Below are 19,723 nucleotides of genomic sequence, written 5' to 3' on the forward strand. Positions count from 1 at the left end.
TGTTACTGTGCCTTCCCGAATTTTTATTTGGAAGTATAAGTACATAAATGCATTTGCATCTTATCACCTCACAGTTCCTTTTAAACACAAGGGAGCATTTTATAGCTGTTCTTTCACAATTTCATTTTGGGAATTAGGAATAAAAAGGTCCTAGAAATCATCAATAGCACAACCCTCCCACAGCTGCATCTTTTCTGTACAATGTTTCCCAAGGACATGTTTATAATGGATATCATATGCTCTGAAATTTCCTCTCTCCTCTCTCACCATTACCTTTCATTTCTGCAGTCTCACCATTCCCTTCATGTACTATGTGTGTATTTTATACTTATATAAAACCTATGATTCCAAAAGATAACCTTCAATATCTGTCTTTCTGAATCTGGTTTGTTATCTTAGCTTGATAATCTCAGTTACCTTCACACTTCTCCGACATGTTATTTCATTCTTCTTTATGATCAACTATAACACATTTCTTTATCTGTTTATCTTTTGACAGACACCAAGACTGATTCCATAGCTTGCCCATGAATAGTGTTGCAATAAACACTGAAGTGAAGTATCTCTGGGGTCTGTTGATCAGACTTCTTTGGGTCTATTTTCAGGAATAGCTGTTTTCAGATATGGCTGTTTTTGTTGTTTTTGGTTTTTTCTTTTCCTCTGAACTGATTTCCACAATGTGTGGACTAATTACTAATTTACATTCCTCCCAGAGCTGTTGTATAAGTGTTCTCTTATTTCCACATATTGTCTAAAATTTTGGGGCTGTTGTTATTTTTCTTAATGGTAGCCATTCTGACTGGGGGTGGTAGTGCAGAATCTGGGTGTTGTTTTAATTTTCATTTCCCTAGTGGCTAAGGATATTGAGAATTTTTCATGTGTTTATTGTACTTTTGTACCTTATTTTTTGATAACTCTCTGCTCATCTCATTACCCTGTTTGTTAATTGGACTATTCGATTTCTTGGTAGATAGTCTTTTTAAGTTTTTAATGCTGCATACATCGTTGAGTCAGTGTATAGATGTGTACAGTTCTATACTGTACTCTGAATGTTCCACAGCTTATCCAACCCAATACGCAGCTGAGGATGACCTTGAACTTCTGATCCTCCTGCCTCTGTGTCTTAGGACTAGGATGCCCATCCTGCCTGGTTTATGTCATCCTGGGCATGGAATCCAGAGCTTTGTATATGCTAGGCAGGTACTCTTCCCACTGAGCTACATCCTAGACCTTGTGGGCTTTTCAATTGGGTTTTAAAAATCTTTTTCTTGGGGAAATTGTAAAGTTCTTCATGCATTCTGAATGCCCTGTATTCCCACCCACTAGCCTTTGTCCTACTCCTCAGAAGCCTTGAAAGCTGATTTTTCTTTTTTATCATTAGCACCATAAGACTCCTATTTTCTTCTTAAACCTTCAGCCTCGTGACCATTGTACTTCCTGCTGGCTTCTTTCTCTGTCTCACTCAATGAGCTTCTGCCTCGTTGAGTGCCTTAATAGGAATGGCGTTATCAGTCTCCTCTTTGAAGCTTGCCTCCTTCTGGATGTCACTGCCTCTTCTAGCATAGCAAGAACATCACAAATTTGGGCCAGGGTTCAATGGTAGAGTATTTTTAGAACACATTTAAAGTTCAGGCTTCTATCCCTTAGACAGCAAGGAAGAAACAAACAAGTGAACACATGTTCTAGCTTGCTAATGTGTCCTCAGCTATGGTTAGATCCTGATAGAACCATCGGAGGCTAAGGTGCCTCACTAGGGTGTGTCATCCTCATTTCCTAAGAGCTTCCAGCAGCTGTTCTGAGACATCTTCTCACACACGGAGAAGCTTATTCTGATCTGAGTTACTCCATCATTGCTGGTACTAGCAGTCATCTTCCCACTTAGCACATTTCATTAAATTTATATGGAAATGAGAGAACACAGTCAAATTGACAAAGCATTTTACAATTGACAGGGAAATTGGCTTGCTCATGCATTGCTAGGGAGGGGACAAATTGGTACCGTCTTTCCAGAGGGTATTAATTTATATCAAAATCCTTAACAATTCATTTGTCCTTTGGCCCAGCAATTTTGCTTCTAGGAATTTATCCTAAGGAAATAATGGTGAATACATATAAAGATTTATTTGGAAAGATTTCCATCTCATGACCCAAACTGAAATCAAAACACTAAATATGCATCAGTGTGGGACATGATAAATTCTGGTGCACCAATGCAATGAGATATAATGGATTTAATGCTGCCACAGAGGCAGATGGATGTGTAAACATATTAGTGGCCTATTGTTCTGTAAAGCGCTCAAAACAACACATACAGTGGGATCCCATTTTAAAAGGTACATCCAGATCTGCAGGACTGGAATAGCACACGTAGAAATGTTTCTTAATAATTAATATAGTTGCATGTTTTCTTTTTGTAAAAATGCATCAATTTTTTTTACTGTAAGATAAAATTTGCTTAAAAATTTATCATGTTTTATTTTTTAAAGCTTACAGTTGTCAGACCCTCTTGAGAATATGTTTTGGTGAACATTTTATTTTGTACCGATAGCCTAAACTGTGTTTTTATACTCTTGAGTACTTTATAGATTTCATTAGATTTTTATGTTATTGAAAATACTTTGTAGGACAAAGGACTCCATGCAAACACACTTAAAATCCCCCCTTTTTAAAAAAAATTCAAACAAAGGTTTTGTCTGTTTCTGTATTATGTGACAAAACATGTTTACTAAAGAGTTCTTCAAAACATTAAGATTACAGGTATTTGTGGTTGTGTGTGCGTGAGTGTACAGTTGTGTGTATGTGCGCGCACCGCTGTGTGTTTGGATGTCAGAGGTCAACTCTGAGGGACTCTATTTAATGCTCTTTTACCACGTGGGTCCACGGGACCAAACTCAGCTTGCCAGCCTTGGCATCCGCATCTCTAACCATTGCGCCATCTCACTGGCCCTAAGAGTCCTTTAGGAAAGTACTCAGAATTTGCGAAAAGAACTTGAATTATCTTGAATGATCTTTTCCTGTAAAAGAAATCTAGTATCCTTTTGAAACCAGTGGTCAAAACTGTATGTAGTCGCTTTTAAAACTAAGATTAGATGTCTCTCAGACACTCATATCCATGGTTGCTTTTTCCCTTGAAGGAATTCTGAAGCAGCAATCACTATGATTCCCTGCGCATGGAGGCTTCTTCCTAGAAATGCCACTCGGTCCGTATTTACATCATCAGCCAATCAGCGAGCCGAGGATCACCATAGGCAGCTGGAGGCCTATGGGTACTTCCTGCCCATCCAGACCAGGTGGCAGGACAACGACCAGTACGGCCACGTCAACAATGCCGTGTACTACAGCTACTTTGACACTATCATCAACCACTACCTGCTCAGGTAGGCGTGAGTTTCACTCTGGCCTTGCTGTGTGCCTTGGCTGGTGCCTGGGAGCGGAGCGCTTCTCTGCTCCCTACCTCTTTTGTGGAGCAACCTGGGTATCGAACTCTTCGAAGGAGAACAGAAGGTCGGATATGTGGGCGAGGGATGTGTGGCTCCGCCTTTCCCAGGGTCTCAGGTGTTCACAAATCTCGGTCCTTTACACTAACTTGTCCTCAAATGTGTTTATTTGAAGCTCAAATAAACACCTACATAACAAACCACATGATGTTCAGATGTGGGGCAACTTGAGCAGATATTAACATCAACCCTCCAGGCCTTTTTGTGAGAAAAGCAGCTGCCTCCCCTGCAGAGGATACTTAGTAGGGAGGAGGAGAGATGTAAAGTTGTTTATTATATCCTCTGGATGCCTTGATGACTTGATTGTCTGATTAGCATGCTTGCAAGAGTGGTTAGTATGTTTTTGGTTAATTTAATCGTCTGTTGGAGAGGCTCAGTCTTACGGAGAAAGCCGTGTGAAGTCTGTCTTCGTCTTGCAGTGAGCTCAATTGTATTAAGCCTTCTATACAGACAACGTTCTCGCATTTACTGAGAACGTTCTCTAGTGCATCTTACTCTGTTTCTCACTTACTCTCACTGTTAGAGCAGAGCAAAAATGCAAACGTACAGTCTGAGCGTCCTGGCCAGTGTCCTTTGGAAGCACACTGGAACACAGAGCCACTTTCATAGGCAGACCCGAGTTTCTGATCCTTCCTAGGAGTAGCCTCCAGCCACAGGCGGGTGGGCTGGCGTATGAAGAGCCACAGCTTCCTCCTTCTTGACTGAGGTAACGTTTCGTAGTGGATTTGAACTCCAGCCGCATTAGTTGGTAGCTTTTAAAAAACAGAAGTAAAAATTGCACAACAATAAACTCAGTATTTCAGCCATTCAAAGATTTTTAGTTTTAATTAATGTATATATATGTATGTGTGCTGGTAAGGACATGTGAGTGCAGTGCCAATGGAGGCCAGTAGAGGGCGTTAGATTCTCTGGAACTGGATCCACACGCTGTTGTGAGGGTTGGGAATCTAACTCAGGACTTTTGCAAAAGTAGTGTGTTCTCTTAACTACCATGCTGTCTTTCTAGGCCCCATTTTAATAATTTCAAATTATAAACAGTTTATTGAGTTTTAGTATATCAACAATGTATAACCAGCACTGCAATTTCAGAATATTCCCATCATTCTCCTTCTATCTATTAGTAGTCTATATTCTGGCAATCATTAGCTGTTTCCCATCTGTCTGGATTTTCCTCCTTTGGACTTTGCATATAAGTGGCATTGCATGAATAATTTTGGCATGACATTTGCCTGGTTCATCTGTGAATAGTCTCTCCTGGAATTTTACACCTGAGTACTATGACGCGTGGTATACCACATTTTATCTATTTGCTCATTCATCAGGTGACAGACATTTAGAATGTTCACATCTGGGGGTTTTATGAAAAATACTGCTATGAACATTTAATGTGATTTTTGGGGGGGGGCAGGCATTTCTCAGTACTTTGGGGTACAGGCTTAAAGTGGAATTTCTAGGTGGGATGACGATTCTCTGTAACGATTTGAGGAACCTCAGATGTGTCTGTATTTGTTTTCCTGTGAGCAGGGTATGAGGTTCCAGTTTGTCCATCTTATCAACAACAGTCGTCATTACCAGTTTTTTTAATTGCAGTCATCGTATTGTATAATGGTCATTATATTGGACTGTGTCATATTTCCATTTAGACCCTGGTTTCCTGGTGACTAACGATATCAAGTGTCTTCTTCCCATTGAGCTGGGACATGCCTTCCTTGGGAAAATGTTTGTTCAAATCTTTTTCTTCCTGTTAAAAGGACAAAATGGAAACCAACAAATTGGGAAAGGATATTCACCAACCCTACATCTGATAGAGGGCTAATATCCAATATATACAAAGAACTCAAGAAATTAGACCCCAGGGAACCAAATAACCCTATTTAAAAATGGGGTACAGATCTAAACAAAGAATTTTCACCTGAAGAAATTCGGATGGCCGAGAGGCACCTTAAGAAGTGCTCAACATCATTAGTCATTAGGGAAATGCAAATCAAAACAACCCTGAGATTTCACCTTACACCAGTCAGAATGGCTAAGGTCAAAAACTCAGGAGACAGCAGATGTTGGCGAGGATGTGGAGAAAGAGGAACACTCCTCCACTGCTGGTGGGGCTGTAAGATGGTACAACTGCTTTGGAAATCAGTCTGGTGGTTCCTCAGAAAACTGGACATGATACTTCTGGAGGACCCTGCTATACTTCTCCTTGGCATATACCCAAAGGAATCCCCCAGCATGCAATAAAGACACATGCTCCATTATGTTCATAGCAGCCTTATTTATAATAGCCAGAAGCTGGAAAGAACCCAGATGTCCCTCAAAGGAGGAATGGATACAGAAAATGTGATATATTTACACAATGGAATACTACTCAGCAATTAGAAACAATGAATTCACAAAATTTTTAGGCAAATGGTTTGATCTGGAAAATATCATCCTAAGTGAGGTAACCCAATCACAAAAGAATACACATGGAATGCAATCTCTGATAAGTGGATATTAATTAGCCCAGAAGCTCTGAATACCCAAGGCACAAATAGCATAACAAATGACTCCCATGAAGAAGAATGGAGAGGGTCCTGATCCTGGAAAGGATTGATCTAGAGTTGGAGGGGAGCACCAGGACAGAGAAAAAGGAGGGAGGTGTTTGGAGAATGGGTGGAGAGAAGAAGGTTTATGGGAGATATGGGGAGGGGGGATCTGGGAAAGGGGAAATCATTTGGAATGTAAACAAAGAATATAGAAAATAAAAATATTAAAATGAAAAAAAAGAAACGTTTAGCTTTTGTGGCTTTTGAATGTCTCCCATTTGCAGAGGGGCACCTGGAAGGATCTTGTGTTAGAGGTTGGGTTCTTTTTTAGTGGAAATTGTGTCTGTGTGGTCCCAATTTGTTCTAACAGGCACTCTACTAGTTTTGGGGGAAAGATTAAAATTGGCAGCTTGTAAGCGAGAATTTGTTTCAGAATAGTGTTTTATTTCAGGTAAAACCTTAAGCGTTCTTACACATTGACTATTGGTACCAGGCAAGGTGCCAAGCCTGCGAGGGCAGTGCGACCTTGTCTTTCCACATTCCAACGTCGGTGAACGTTGCACATGTGCATGCACGGGACACTCATGGGCAGCCTTCTCTCCCAGCATTCCAAAGATGGTGGGCACTGCGCATGCGTGAGACACCCATGGGTCTACCAGCAACATCATTGCCTGAAATATTCCTTCAGTCGGGGCTTTACTCACTGAAGAGTAAAGGTTCATGAGGGGTTCATGGAGAGGGAAGGGTACGTCTGGAAGAGGGAGAGATGGCAGCACAAGCCACAGTTCCCCCCGAGTTCCCATGGCTTTGACACATGGAAGGGGTTAAGTCGTTCTTGAACAGTTTATCGCTCACCAATTGTAATTAAATATGTTTATATTAAATTATGTTTTGTAATTAATGTGAAATCCTTTAGCCTATGCCGTTATTAGAACCAGATGCTGAAGTACCAACAATATTTCAACATGACTCTACTGCCTCGCCAGCTGTCTGACTGTAATTACTTTAATCTCAGCTTGTTATCTAATTATCACCTTTGTAAAGGGAAAAGTACTCTCTAATGCTTCCTGATTGTTTCAGATGATGATGAAGAGCGGGGAACAGCTGTCAGAGATCGGGCCCTGCTTATCACAGCAGAGGAACTTATCCCGAAGTGTATTCAGGGCCAAACTGTGGAGGAAGGCGTGCCAGGCGAGAACTGGGGACTGGCCAGTGAGGAGAGACAGGTGCTGTGCTGGATGAACTGTGAGGTGACGCCTGCCTCCTTGGCTCCCCTGTGATGCCTGGGGGCGGGGTTCTCGGTCAGTGGAGACTCAGTTCTTGGTTGACAGTCCTGAGGATTGATGGGTTAAGCATGGGAAGGCCCCAGTGTAGCACTTGACAATCTACACATACTAGGTAAATGTGGACTGTTCCACTTAAAAAACAGCCACTTGTGAGTTTGGGCTGGGGAGGTGGCTCAGCAGGTGAAGTGGATAACAAGGGGCTGCGTTCCTAAAAAATCCAAGCAAGGGCTGTTAGCATTTGTAACCGGTGTGGTGCTGGAAGATAGAGACAGAAGGATCCCTAGGGGCTTCCTAGTCAGATAGTCTAACTATCTGTGAGCTCCAGGTTCAGTGAGAGGCCCTGCCTCAAAAGATAAGGTTGAGAGTGATGGGAAAGACACCTGAGGTTGACCTCTGTCCTCACACATGTGTACACACACACACACACACACACACACACACACACACACACACAGAGAGAGAGAGAGAGAGAGAGAGAGAGAGAGAGAGAGAGAGAGTCATTTGGGTTTTCTCCAATTCTACCTTATCCTTTGACAGCTGAATCTGAAACAACTTAAATGGAGCACGTGATGCTAGCAACTTGGCACTGTCAATTGTTTTCCAAATCATGTTTAAGTCTTATCCGTTAGCCTATGCTGTTATTACGATGGGGCTGGAATGTCGTTTGCTGAATTCTGTGTCGTTCACTCTTACACAGGTCGTCCAATCAGCCATTTAGCTCACAGTTCTGTAGAGTCAAGGTCACAGCATTGTGACATCATCTGCTTCAGGATCAAACAGATAAATCATTAGGGGACAAATCACAGTCAAAATGATGGCAATTATTTAAAGTCTCCACTCTGATCACTCACTGCCCCTGCAGTTGCAGAAAGCATCTGCAAATACGATCACAGTTAGACTTCATGTGTATCCACCAGTCTCCCTGGTGAAAGCCTCAGAGAGGCCATCTTCTCACTTGAGCATCCCTAAGCTTCCACACACATCGGTCAGGTTGTCACAGAACAGTAAGTCACTCAATTCCCTTGAGTTATGATGTGGTCAGACCCTGGTTCATCACCACAAACATTGGTTAACACCAGTGAAGGTCTCACTCTTATTGACTCTTTTCATCAAATGAAGAAACTGAGGCAGAGAAAGAACACGTACCATGAGCCACAAAACGAACAAGAGAGCAGGGAGCAGATGGCACGTCTGATACCAAACATGATCTCTAGCAGAGCTGCTCCCTGTGGGCAAAAGAAAGCAGATTTTCTTTCAGTTGTTTACAGTCTTCTACCATGTAAAATAAAATGTAGAAATAATTAATCTATGCACCATGCTAGGAAAAATACAAAGCAAACAGACCAGAGTGAAATCAACAACACTTCCTTCATATTCCCTTCCTTGCCTGCAACAGAAAGTGGTGTATAGTGCCACAAAAGCCACACCCTTTCTTAAACGGTTTCCTGCTACTGGGGTATTCTTGTTCCTGGTTGTCAGTGGTGTGGCTCATCCCAACCTTGTGTGACCTCCCAGCTGCCATCCCTTGAAGACAATGTCTGCCTTTTCATAGCACCCTAGATTTTCTATATCAGGGACTTTCTCATCCTTCAAACAAAAACTAGACAGCTCAGACCCGGTTCTAACAGGTAAGGTTGAGCGTGTCCAGTCAGCTTTCTTCTGTCACTCTCTGTGCCTTTCCCCTTTATCTGTGCGTGCACTTACATTTTTTCTGGTTTAAGTTAGTGTTTCAGTTGCTTCAGTTGAATTCTTAAGTGGAATTCTTATGAGTCTTGGTCATTTTCCCTGCAGTGGTAGCATCCGGATCTGAGCCTCTTCTAAGTTGGAACTGCAGTGTTTTAGCCCTGAAAACAGTGCCCATCCCCAGCAGAGATGAGATTAGATCCCCTTGTAGGAGGTTTGCCATGGATAGGGGGTGAAGACCTATCCATCCTGTGTGCGAGGGCCCACCTGACATGAATGAGCTGATCTCGGATACAAGCGAGAAACGGGAAGTCCCCTGGAGGGGGGGTCCCTAAGCAGCCTGGAGAGTCCCTCCCTCCCTTGGCCAAGACTGCCTTAGGAAGCATTCCTCTCTCTTCTCTTCTGAACTTTCAAGCACCATTCCTTAAAGAGGCTTTATGCTGCAGGAGATGAAGGCGTGAGAATCTCCAGGCAGTGGTCTGTAAGCCCCTCTCATCAGGCTGGGAGAGAGATGCCCAGGCCTGGGGGCAAGGAATTTTCTCTACCTCTAAAGTTATGTGCTAATGACAGCTCAGGCCAAGCAGAGCAGGCTGGGTGTGGAGAAAGACACTTAATATTAACCTCTGATCGTCACTCATAGGTACAGACGATTACATGAAAAAACACACACACACACACAACTATATGTGCTACATAACCAGTCCCCACTAAAGGGTTTGCTAAATGGACTTCAGTAGTCCATGCTTGTATCTTTTTTGAGAAAAGATATACTCGTTCCTAATTGATCTTAGGATTGCATACCAAATATAATAATTTAAATACATGTTTTTATTTAAAATAGAAAGCCAAGAAAGTAGACAGTAAAGGAAGTAAGACTCATTGGTGTTTCTGTGATGTATGACCTGTTGATCTGAACTTTCACAAACAATGAAGACAACAAAGGAACCAGAGCCTCACGGTTCTTATCCCGTGAAAGGAAACATATCACATCTTCCAAAGAAACAAAAGAAATGTATGGCCAGAAGGATGCAAGGAGCCTGGAAGCAAACTTTCTGTTTGGTGCCTGACCACTACCTGGTCCCTGTGAGCACCTGATGAATGAGGGGTGGGGGATGTTTTCCTCAGCAAGGTCCCAGAGAGCCAGGGTCCTCCCTTAGATGGCTGACATGAGAGACTGGGGACAGATAGGAATTGGGTCAGCCACTGGGAGGATCTTTGAGGGCTGGGAAGCAGATGTGAGGACTTATTTTCCCTGTGCTGGTCAAAATTCTGGCCTGATTGCCTTCTAGCACCTTCTAGTTATTTCCAGGACTACTTATTGGCTTTCCACCCCAGACTAGGAAGAAAATTCTTTATGTTTCCCAACCCACACTGTGGGAGCAAATGGGATCTCCCATATTCTATTTCCCTGTGGCCCTCAGCTGAGGTGGGGTGTCTTTGGCATCTTGCAGACAGGATGTCATGACATTTATGTCTCCTGCTATGCAGTATTTCCAACACCTCCTCCAGAAACACACCTCCTCATCAGTGCATTTGTGTCTCAGGGACTGAGTTAACATATAGTACCAGCCAATGTGAAGGTCTCAGTTAAAATATTATGGTCTGCCTCCCCTAGGCCCAGGGAAATCTCATTATATATAAAATAAACCCATTGGCGGGTGCGTTTTAACCCACAGACTGTGGAATCTACGGATAGAGTATGCCAGGGAAGTCGGGCTGTCAGATTAATACATTGTGCGAAAATTGGGGCCGGAGGTCACCAGACTCCTGATATACAAATCTCCCTCTGAGAATCTCATTTTAGTCAGACTATCAGTTAGATTAGAGAGACCCTAATTATCCCACTGAAATTAAATTACTTTATGTTAGGGCGATATAATGAACAGCAATAAAAAGGATATACACAACCAATCATCTTATTATTCACAGCAAGACCAGAGCACACACTAAAAGGACCTTGCTGATCATTGCCAGATAGTCCCTGTCACACAGAAAAAAGGGCAAGCTCAAGAGAACGGAATTCAGTGCCAGCTCAGCCTTGGGCAGCTCTTGAGTCTTTTCCTGTGTTTCCAGGACAGGTGTTAGACTCCTGCTGTGCTCTTGAGCAGACCTGCTAAGAGATTCTTCCTGGGGATGCACTGTCTACTGCTTTCTGCATCCATCTCCCCCCCCCTCCCCACCATTGCCCCAGGGCCTCACGGCTTACAGCAGGAGCTTAACTGTGCAAGTCAAGTGAACTGGCTCTGTGTGGCTCCTCCGCACAAATGCTAACCTCTATCAGTTTGTTTTTGTTAAAGTCTACAGCACTAGGTGCTGTAATTAATTATCCTCAGAGCTCAGTGACTTAACACAATGGAAGTTTATTACTTGTTCAAATCCTGGGCTGGCCCAGGTCAGTGGGTGTGGGGAGCAGCACCCTGCTCCATGCAGTCACTCAACAACCCCCCCAGCGCCCCACCCCCACCCCAGCTCAGCACTATCAGGTCAGGTTTCTCAGTAGCGATGCTGTCAGCCATTTTTCCGTTTGTCTCTGGCTGATTCTTCATGTGCAAGGGCAGCTGTCTGTGCCCTGTAGGATATTTGACTCCCTTGATTTCTAATAGTAGAAGCCAGTGGCACATCTTCCCTTCTGAGACACCCAAAGATGTCTGCGGACACTGACAGTGGTCCTCAGGAAAGGGGGACAGAAATGGCTCTGATGGAGAGCCATTGCCCTAAATCCATGAGGTCGTCTCCATTCATGAGGGAGGTAGGAGAACCAACAAGGAGGATTTGACACTTACATTCCTACCCATCCTTTGCTGGGCAGAAGTCACGTGTCTTCCTCTAGGTGAAAGGGTATCTGGGGAATTGTGTTCCCAAAGGGAAAATTAATCTGTGTGCTAATCAAGTAGCAGGTCTCTCACAAGGACAGTTGAAGATGCACAGGAACTCTAGATCTGATTCTTCGCCTGATACGACTTTGAACTGCTGGCTGCTACTTAGCGTGGACACCTGGTTAGCTAAGATTATCACCTTCCCATATCCTTTCACTGTTGCATCTAAGACACATGTGTCCTGTCTTCCATTTCCTGGCATGTAGCTAAAGATCCTAATGCCACCCAAGTTCATTTTCCAGCACTCATGTTGGGAAGTTCACAACTTTCTGTAAGTCAAGCTCCAGGGGAATCTGCCACCCTCTTCTGGCATCCACTGACATCCACATTCATGTGCACGTACCACACACAGACACACAAACATACACACACATTAAAAGATCAAATGAACCTTAAACAAAAACCAACCAACCAACCAAACCAGTCCATGCTGATGTGGTCCAAGTATTCAGATAGGTTCATATGCATCTCTTTCAAGAGTGTAATTAAGGATGTGTAGCCTGTTTAAAGTTGTGATCAACTTAAGAGGTGGGTTTGTGAGTTCCTCTAGCCTGACTGTTGGGAAACAAGGGGCTGAGGCTCTGGTGGACCATACCTGAGCAGAAGATTTGGCGCAGAGAAAACATTGATAACTGTTGTGATCATAAAAAGAGAAAGAGGTGTAAAAATATGTTCTATGGGGTGTGATGAGGTATGGGGGAAGGGCTGCCTCTGAAGGACCATGCCAAGGCATCCCTTCCCCCTGAGGGACCAGACACACAATGGTATAGCATAGAATAGAGTTTATTTAGGGCATGGGGAGGGGAGTTAAGAGAGTAGTAGAGGCAGAGAAAGGCAGAGAGAAGGAGAGAGTAGAGAAGTAGAGGCCGGCCATGACCACGTGGAGAAGGGGGGGGGGGAGGGAAGGAGAAAGGGAAGAGCCCAAGAGGGCAAGAGAGAACAAGATATCAAAAGAACAAAGAGAGGGAGGAGGGGCAAGAAGACCCTCTTATATTGGGCCACGTGACTGTAGGGAGGGGCATACCTGGCTGTTGCCAGGTAACTATGGGATAGAGCCCAGACAAAGTACCAACAATAACAGTTTAAAGTTTGATATCATGACCTTGGGATGATATGGACTGACTAACAAATGCCAAATGTCAAATAATTTAACAAAATGATCACAATGATCTTTAAATGAATAAAGTGCCACAAATTGTGAGGCCTTTTCCTCGGCTCTTCTCATCATCAATACAGTGTCACTGACGTCCATAGTGACTGGAGATTAAAGTTTATGATTTCTTTCAAAAGCCCATACACAAGCTTCTTGAATAGACAGAGGGTATGTAGGCAGAAAGGAAGGTGGGGTGGGCGCTGATAACCCCAAGACTGGACCTGGTACCTTAACTCTGAATATTGTGAGTGTTATCTACTTGATGGGCCATTTGCCAGAGAGGTTATAGGGTGTGCTGCCTGGCTTCCTGATGTACTCCTCTGATGATATCTCTCCTTAAAATTTGAACTGTTACTGTGCATTAGTGTAGGAGGAGTGGGGGAAGGTTTAGGGTGGGAGATTGGTGACCTGAATGCCCAACGTGACTGCATCAGTAACTCTGCAGCTCTGGGTGGTGGGTCAGGCACTGTTTTCAACACCTTGCCTAAAACAAAACAAACAAACAAAAACAGCAACAAGAAAAACTTCTTTGGCAAACAACTCCAATATGGCCTCCATGAAGCAACTAGAGAGCTACCGCCCCACCATATATTTTCCATGGCATGCAATTTACATAAAAGGAAAAAATGCCTTTGCTCCCCTAAGAAGCCTTGCAGGGAGTGGCTTGGCTTCAGGCTTCTGGGATTTTAAAATCTCCACTGTCTGGACCCTGTTCCTGATCCACACCGCACCCCTGGCCCTTCTGGTTTTGTCCATGTCTTGCTCTTAGTTTCCAGCATGTTGCTTTCTCTGTCCATCATCTGTCAGTTCCTAGCTCAAAGATGGCTTCCACATGGACCATGTCTACATCCTTTCTGCACTTTCTGGGACCTCGTGAGTGAGTATAGGCAGTCATTTCCACGTTCTTTGTGAATGTGAAACATTCACATGGAACCAGTCACGTTCCATGATAGGACTGTAAGCAAATTGAGAGCATGATTGCTGGCCATGCATGTTAGGTAGTGCCTGCCTCATAGTAGGTGCTACGCGTTGCTTCTGGCAACTACGAATGAGTTTTCGTTGTCTGGAAATGGTAGTCAATCAGGCTCTCCGCCGATTCATCACAGATCTGCCAGTGGGTTGGGAAGTGTGGTTCTCACGGTGTCTGAGAAAGGACTGAGAGCTCTCAGTGCTCAGTGAGAAGAATTTGCCAGGCAGCATAGCTCCATCTCCTGGATTTCGTCATGTCCACTGGAAATCTTGCTAAGGTCTGGAAGTCTAGACTTTTTAATTAAAATGTATGTATTTGGGTGTTGTAGAACTTCCTGGGGCACGTGAGGGGGTAGGGGTGGACCAATTTCTTCTTCAGTTCACATATAGCGCTGACTTCTGGCCAAAGAAACGAATGCATCCAAATCGAGCTTGGCAAATGAAGGAGTTAATTGGGGTTACTTATTGGAGTACCGGTGACTCAAAGTACCGGCACTGCAGCCCTACAAAGCCCACCCCAGCCTGGGTGGTGACTCTCAAAAACTGCTCCCTGCAGTTCCCAGAACACCTGCAGGCTGGGCTCCTGGAAAAGGTCTCTGCTGTGCCTATTGCAAACTGCTTATACAACCATTCAGAGCAGCCTTCAAGTCTACTTTCTAAGCTACCCAAGCCTTGTGAGTTAGTTCAGTAGCTTCCCAAGTCTTAAGAGTCTCCCTCCCCCCTCCATGAGGGAGTATGCCCTCTTGCAGGAAGTCAGTTTGCAGTTGATCATCCTAGGGTGTAGCTGCAGGACAAAGCAGAAGGCGGGTAAATACCCCAGGTTGGAACAAGAGAAGGCATTCTTCGTGGAGCAGTGCCCATGGTGTCTCTGTGTGTTGAGATGTGTAAATCAGGTGGCTGAGCCCCAGGAATGCGTTAGCCTCTTAGGATTCATGGCGCGTGCTACTCTTCAGCTCTAGGCAGAGTGAGGTATGAAGTCATTTGCAAAGCAGCGTCTGTGAAATTCCATTACACGGGGCTTCTCAACTTGAGGGGAAAGACCTTTGCTGAAACTAATTTGCAGCTGCTTTAATCACAGAGCTCAGATGGTGGCAGGGTGTCCTCATTGCATTGGCTGAAAGGGTTCATACTGCTCCCATAGATTGGCTTCCACCCCCACCTCCTCCTCCCAAGTTCCTTCTGTATTTCTTGGGCATCCCCTAATTTTTACAACAGTTTTTTTAGATGAAAAGTAATTAACTTCACCCCTCCCAGTGAATTCAAGGTCTTGTGTGCAGAAACTCTTTGAGGACAACACTATAAATCAAAGCAAATAGGGCACATCCCAGGGGAAGATTAACCTGGGGTATCTCTGCCAGACTCTCCTGCCTCTCAGGACTTCCTGGGTTCCTTTGTTTCCTTTACCCACTGATGCCACTGGGATTTTTTGGACCCAAAGAAGGCCAGCTAGGAATCCCAGAAAGTAAGGAATACTTTGTTGGAAATCAAAAAAGTAAATTTAATTTTCTCCTGTTTTCTAAATTTAGTCCCTTGATAATTTTTACAAAGTGTGTGTGTGTATGTGTGTGTGTGTGAGCAGAAAAGGGACAAATCAGCAAGCTGAGAGTGTAAGCACGAGCCAGGCAGCCGTGTTCCCCCATGGTTCTGCTTCAGAATGCTACAAGCTCCCGCCATGACTCCTCTCTGTGTTGGACTGTAAGATGAAATGAACCCTCCCAAAAGAAATACACAGATTCAATGCAATTCCCATCAAAATCCCAGCTCAAGTCTTCATAGAGATAGAAAGAGCAATTCTCAAATTCATCTGGAATAATGAGAAACCCAGGAGAGCTAAAACTATCCTCAATAGTAAAAGAACTTCTGGGAGAATCAGTATCCCGGACCTCAAACAGTACACAGAGCAATTGTGTTAAAAACTGCATGGTATTGGTACAGTGACAGGCAAGTAGATCAATGGAATAGAATTGAAGACCCGGAAATAAACCACACACCTATGGTCACTTGATCTTTGACAAAGGAATTACAACCATCCAGTGGAAAAAAGATAGTGCTAGTTCAACTGGAGGTCAGCATGCAGAAGAATGCAAATCAATCCATTCTTATCTCCTTGTACTAAGCTCAAGTCCAAGTGGATCAAGGACCTCCACATAAAACCAGACACACTGAAACTAATAGAAAAGAAACTGGGGAAAACCCTTGACATGGGCACGGGAAAATTTCCTGAACAAAACACCAATAGCTTATGCTCTAAGATCAAGAATTGACAAATGGGACCTCATAAAGTTACTGAGGTCCTGTAAGGCAAAGGACATTGTCAAAAGAACAAAATGGCAACCAACAAATTGGGAAAAGATCTTTACCAACCCTACATCTGACAGAGGACTTATATCCAAGAAATGTACAAAGAATTCAAGACCGTAGACTCCAGCAGCCTTATAAAAGCCAGAAGCTGGAACGAACCCAGATGTCCCTCAATGGAGGAATGGATACAGAAAATGTGGTATATTTACACAATGGAATACTACTCAGCAATTAAAAACAATGAATTCATGAAATTTTTAGGCAAATGGTTGGAACTGGAAAATATCATCCTACATGAGGTAACCCAATCACAAAAGAATACACATGGAATGCAATCACTGATAAGTGGATATTAATTAGCCCAGAAGCTCTGAATACCCAAGACACAATTAACATAACAAAAGACTCCCATGATGAAGTAAGGAGAGGGTCTTGATCCTGGAAAGGCTTGATCTAGCATTGTAGGGGAGTCCCAGTACAAAGAAAAAGGAGGGAGGTGATTGGAGAATGGGTGGAGAGAAGAAGGCTTATGGAACATAAGGGGAGGGGGGAACCAGGAAAGGGGAAATCATTTGGAATGTAAACAAAGAATATAGAAAATTTAAAAAAAGAAAAGAGAAAAAAAGAAGGTAGACTTCAGAGAGCCAAATAACCCCATTAAAAATGGGGTACAGAGCTAAACAAATAATTTTCACTTGAGGAATAACAAATGGCGGAGAAGTACCTAAAGAAATGCTCAACATCCTTAGTCATCCGGGAAATGCAAATCAAAACAACCCTGAGATTTCACCTCACACCAGTCAGAATGGCTAAGATCAAAAACTTATGATCTTAGCCATTCTTAGGAGAAAACAGGTGCTGGTGAGGATGTGGAGAAAGAGGAACACTTCTCCACTCCTGGTGGGGTTGCAAACTGGTACAACCACTCTGGAAATCAGTCTAGCGGTTCCTCAGAAAACTGGGCATAATACTACCGGAGGACCCCGCTGTACCACTCCTGGGCATATATCCAGAGGATTCCCCAGCATGTAATAAGGATACCTACTCCACTGTGTTCATAACAGCCCTATTTATAGTAGCCAGAAGCTGGAAAGAACTCAGATGTCCCTCAAAGGAGGAATGGATACAGAAAATGTGGTATATATATACAATGGAGTACTATTCAGCCATTAAAAACAATGAATTCATGAAATTCTTAGACAAATGGATGGAACTGGAGAATATCATCCTAAGTAAGGCAGCACAATCACAAAAGAACATTCATGGTATGCACTCACTGATAAGTGGATATTAGTCTAGAAGCTTGGAATACCCAAGGCACAATTCACATATCAAATAAAGCCCAAGAAGAAGGAAGGAGAGGCCCCCTGATCCTGGAAAGGCTCAGTGCAGCAGTGTAGGGGAATACCAGGACAGGGAAGTGGGAAGGGGTGGATTGGGGAAGAGGAAGAGGGGAGAGGGCTTATGGGACTTTCGGGGAGGGGGATCCAGGAAAGAAGATATCAGTTGAAATGTAAATAAAGAATATATCAAATAAAAAAAAAATGAACCATTTCTCCCTCAAATTGTTTTTGGTCATGGTGTTTATCCCAGCAACAGAAAGAAACCTAGGACACAGCTGAACACCAGCACTGGAGAGGCAGAGACAGGAGAATCCTAGGGGCGCACTGGCTAGCTAGTCAGACCAAAATGGCGAGCTTCAGATTCTATGGAAAGTCCCTGTGTCAAAAAATAAGGTGGAGAGTTATAGAAAATCCCCAAAGCCAACCTCTGATGTGTGTACCTGCATGCGCAAACACACACACACACACACACACACACACACATATACATTGTAGACTTCCCAATCTGATGGAGGTGATTTTAACCTGTGTCCTCTTTCCAGATGTCTCTGGTTTGTTTTGAGTTGACAAAATGAACTAATGCTAGGTGCATGCCATCATGCTGGCTTTTACAGGGGATTTAGAATCTGGATTCGGGCACTCTCATATGTGTGCAACAAAGCACTTCACCTGCTGAGCCTTCTCTCTGCCCCTGACAACTTCATGAGGCTTTTAAGGGCATCTCATTGATGAGATGAGGGTGATTAATGCCTACACTGAAGACCACATGGGTTAGAAAGAAGACCAGACAAGGCAGTGTGAGAAAACATTGCAGCCTCACTTAAAGGTCAGGGTTGTCTGGGGGCTGGTGGGATTGATTCACCCAAGGGTACTTACTGAAAAGCAGTTGTCTCAGTCAATATACAGCTGCTGGAAATCCTTTAGGGGACAAGGTCCATGGGCCCTGGGATTGCTGGTGAAGAAAGGTTTGGGAAGAACTGGAGACCCACTAAGCCATGTTGAAACTTCTATAGTTAACACAGCCTTACACAACTTTTGGTTTCCTTGGAGGAAGATAGATGCTGAGATATGGTGACAAGTAGGCTCATAGTTGGGAAGTTCTGGGCAGGGAATAATTTTTTAATGTGGTGCTTTAGCATTGTGCTCAACACAGCTGTCGTAAGATAGGCACACAGCAAAGGGTCATACGACAGGTCCTGGGGAGAACTTTGTGTACTTAGCAATTGCTAGCTCCTTTTGTTGGACTATCAGCACTTGAGCTTGTGTCTCCTGACTGTAAGTGTCCTTTGCTACTAACATAGACATCACAGAAGCAGGACATAGCCAGTCACCTGTTTTCCTAGCATCCTATGCATCAAGGATACAGATGTGAGACCTAGTCTTCACCAACGCAAGTGCCCCGAGTATGAAATAATTGCTGACGTATTGAGATAGGACATGCAGACTCCACCCGGGTGTGTCTGGTAGGTCAGTGGCAGCTGCATCCCACTGGTGATGAAGATCCTGGTTCCAATTTATCTGAGGATAGTGACCTTGGCTACCATGGTTGATTGAGAGGGCTGTGATGTGACTCCCAATTACTTCTCCTTTCACTGTACCTGTGTCAGAAAGTCACAAGAAAGGGGACAAGAATGAAATACTCTCTTTAAATTAATAAACAATCACACACACATATACATACATACATACATACATACATGTATTCATTTACTGTGGGTCCTTGAAGGTCTGAAGAGGGCAACAGATCATCTGGTACTGGAGTCTCAGATGGTTTTGAGGGACATATAGGTGCTGGGAATTGAACCTGAGTTATCTGGAAGAGCAGCCAGTGCTCTTAACTGTTGATCCATCTCTCTAGCCCTCAAATAACTTCTTAATGAGCATTTCCCAGTATCTGCCTCTCTATACAAACACGAGGGGGGAGGAAAGAACCACCAGAGGCTTGGAACAAAGCAGACTCAGTTTAAAGCCCAGCTTCCATGATTGTTAGCTAGCTGGCCTTTGGGAAGTGAACAACAAAATATGTTTAGAGTCTCCATTTCCTCTAAAAATGGAAGCATGCGTGGCATGGGAGCCACAAGGGCTCTTGGGAA

This window comes from Apodemus sylvaticus, chromosome 5 (assembly GCF_947179515.1).
Source record: "Apodemus sylvaticus chromosome 5, mApoSyl1.1, whole genome shotgun sequence".
In the NCBI taxonomy this organism is placed as follows: domain Eukaryota; kingdom Metazoa; phylum Chordata; class Mammalia; order Rodentia; family Muridae; genus Apodemus; species Apodemus sylvaticus.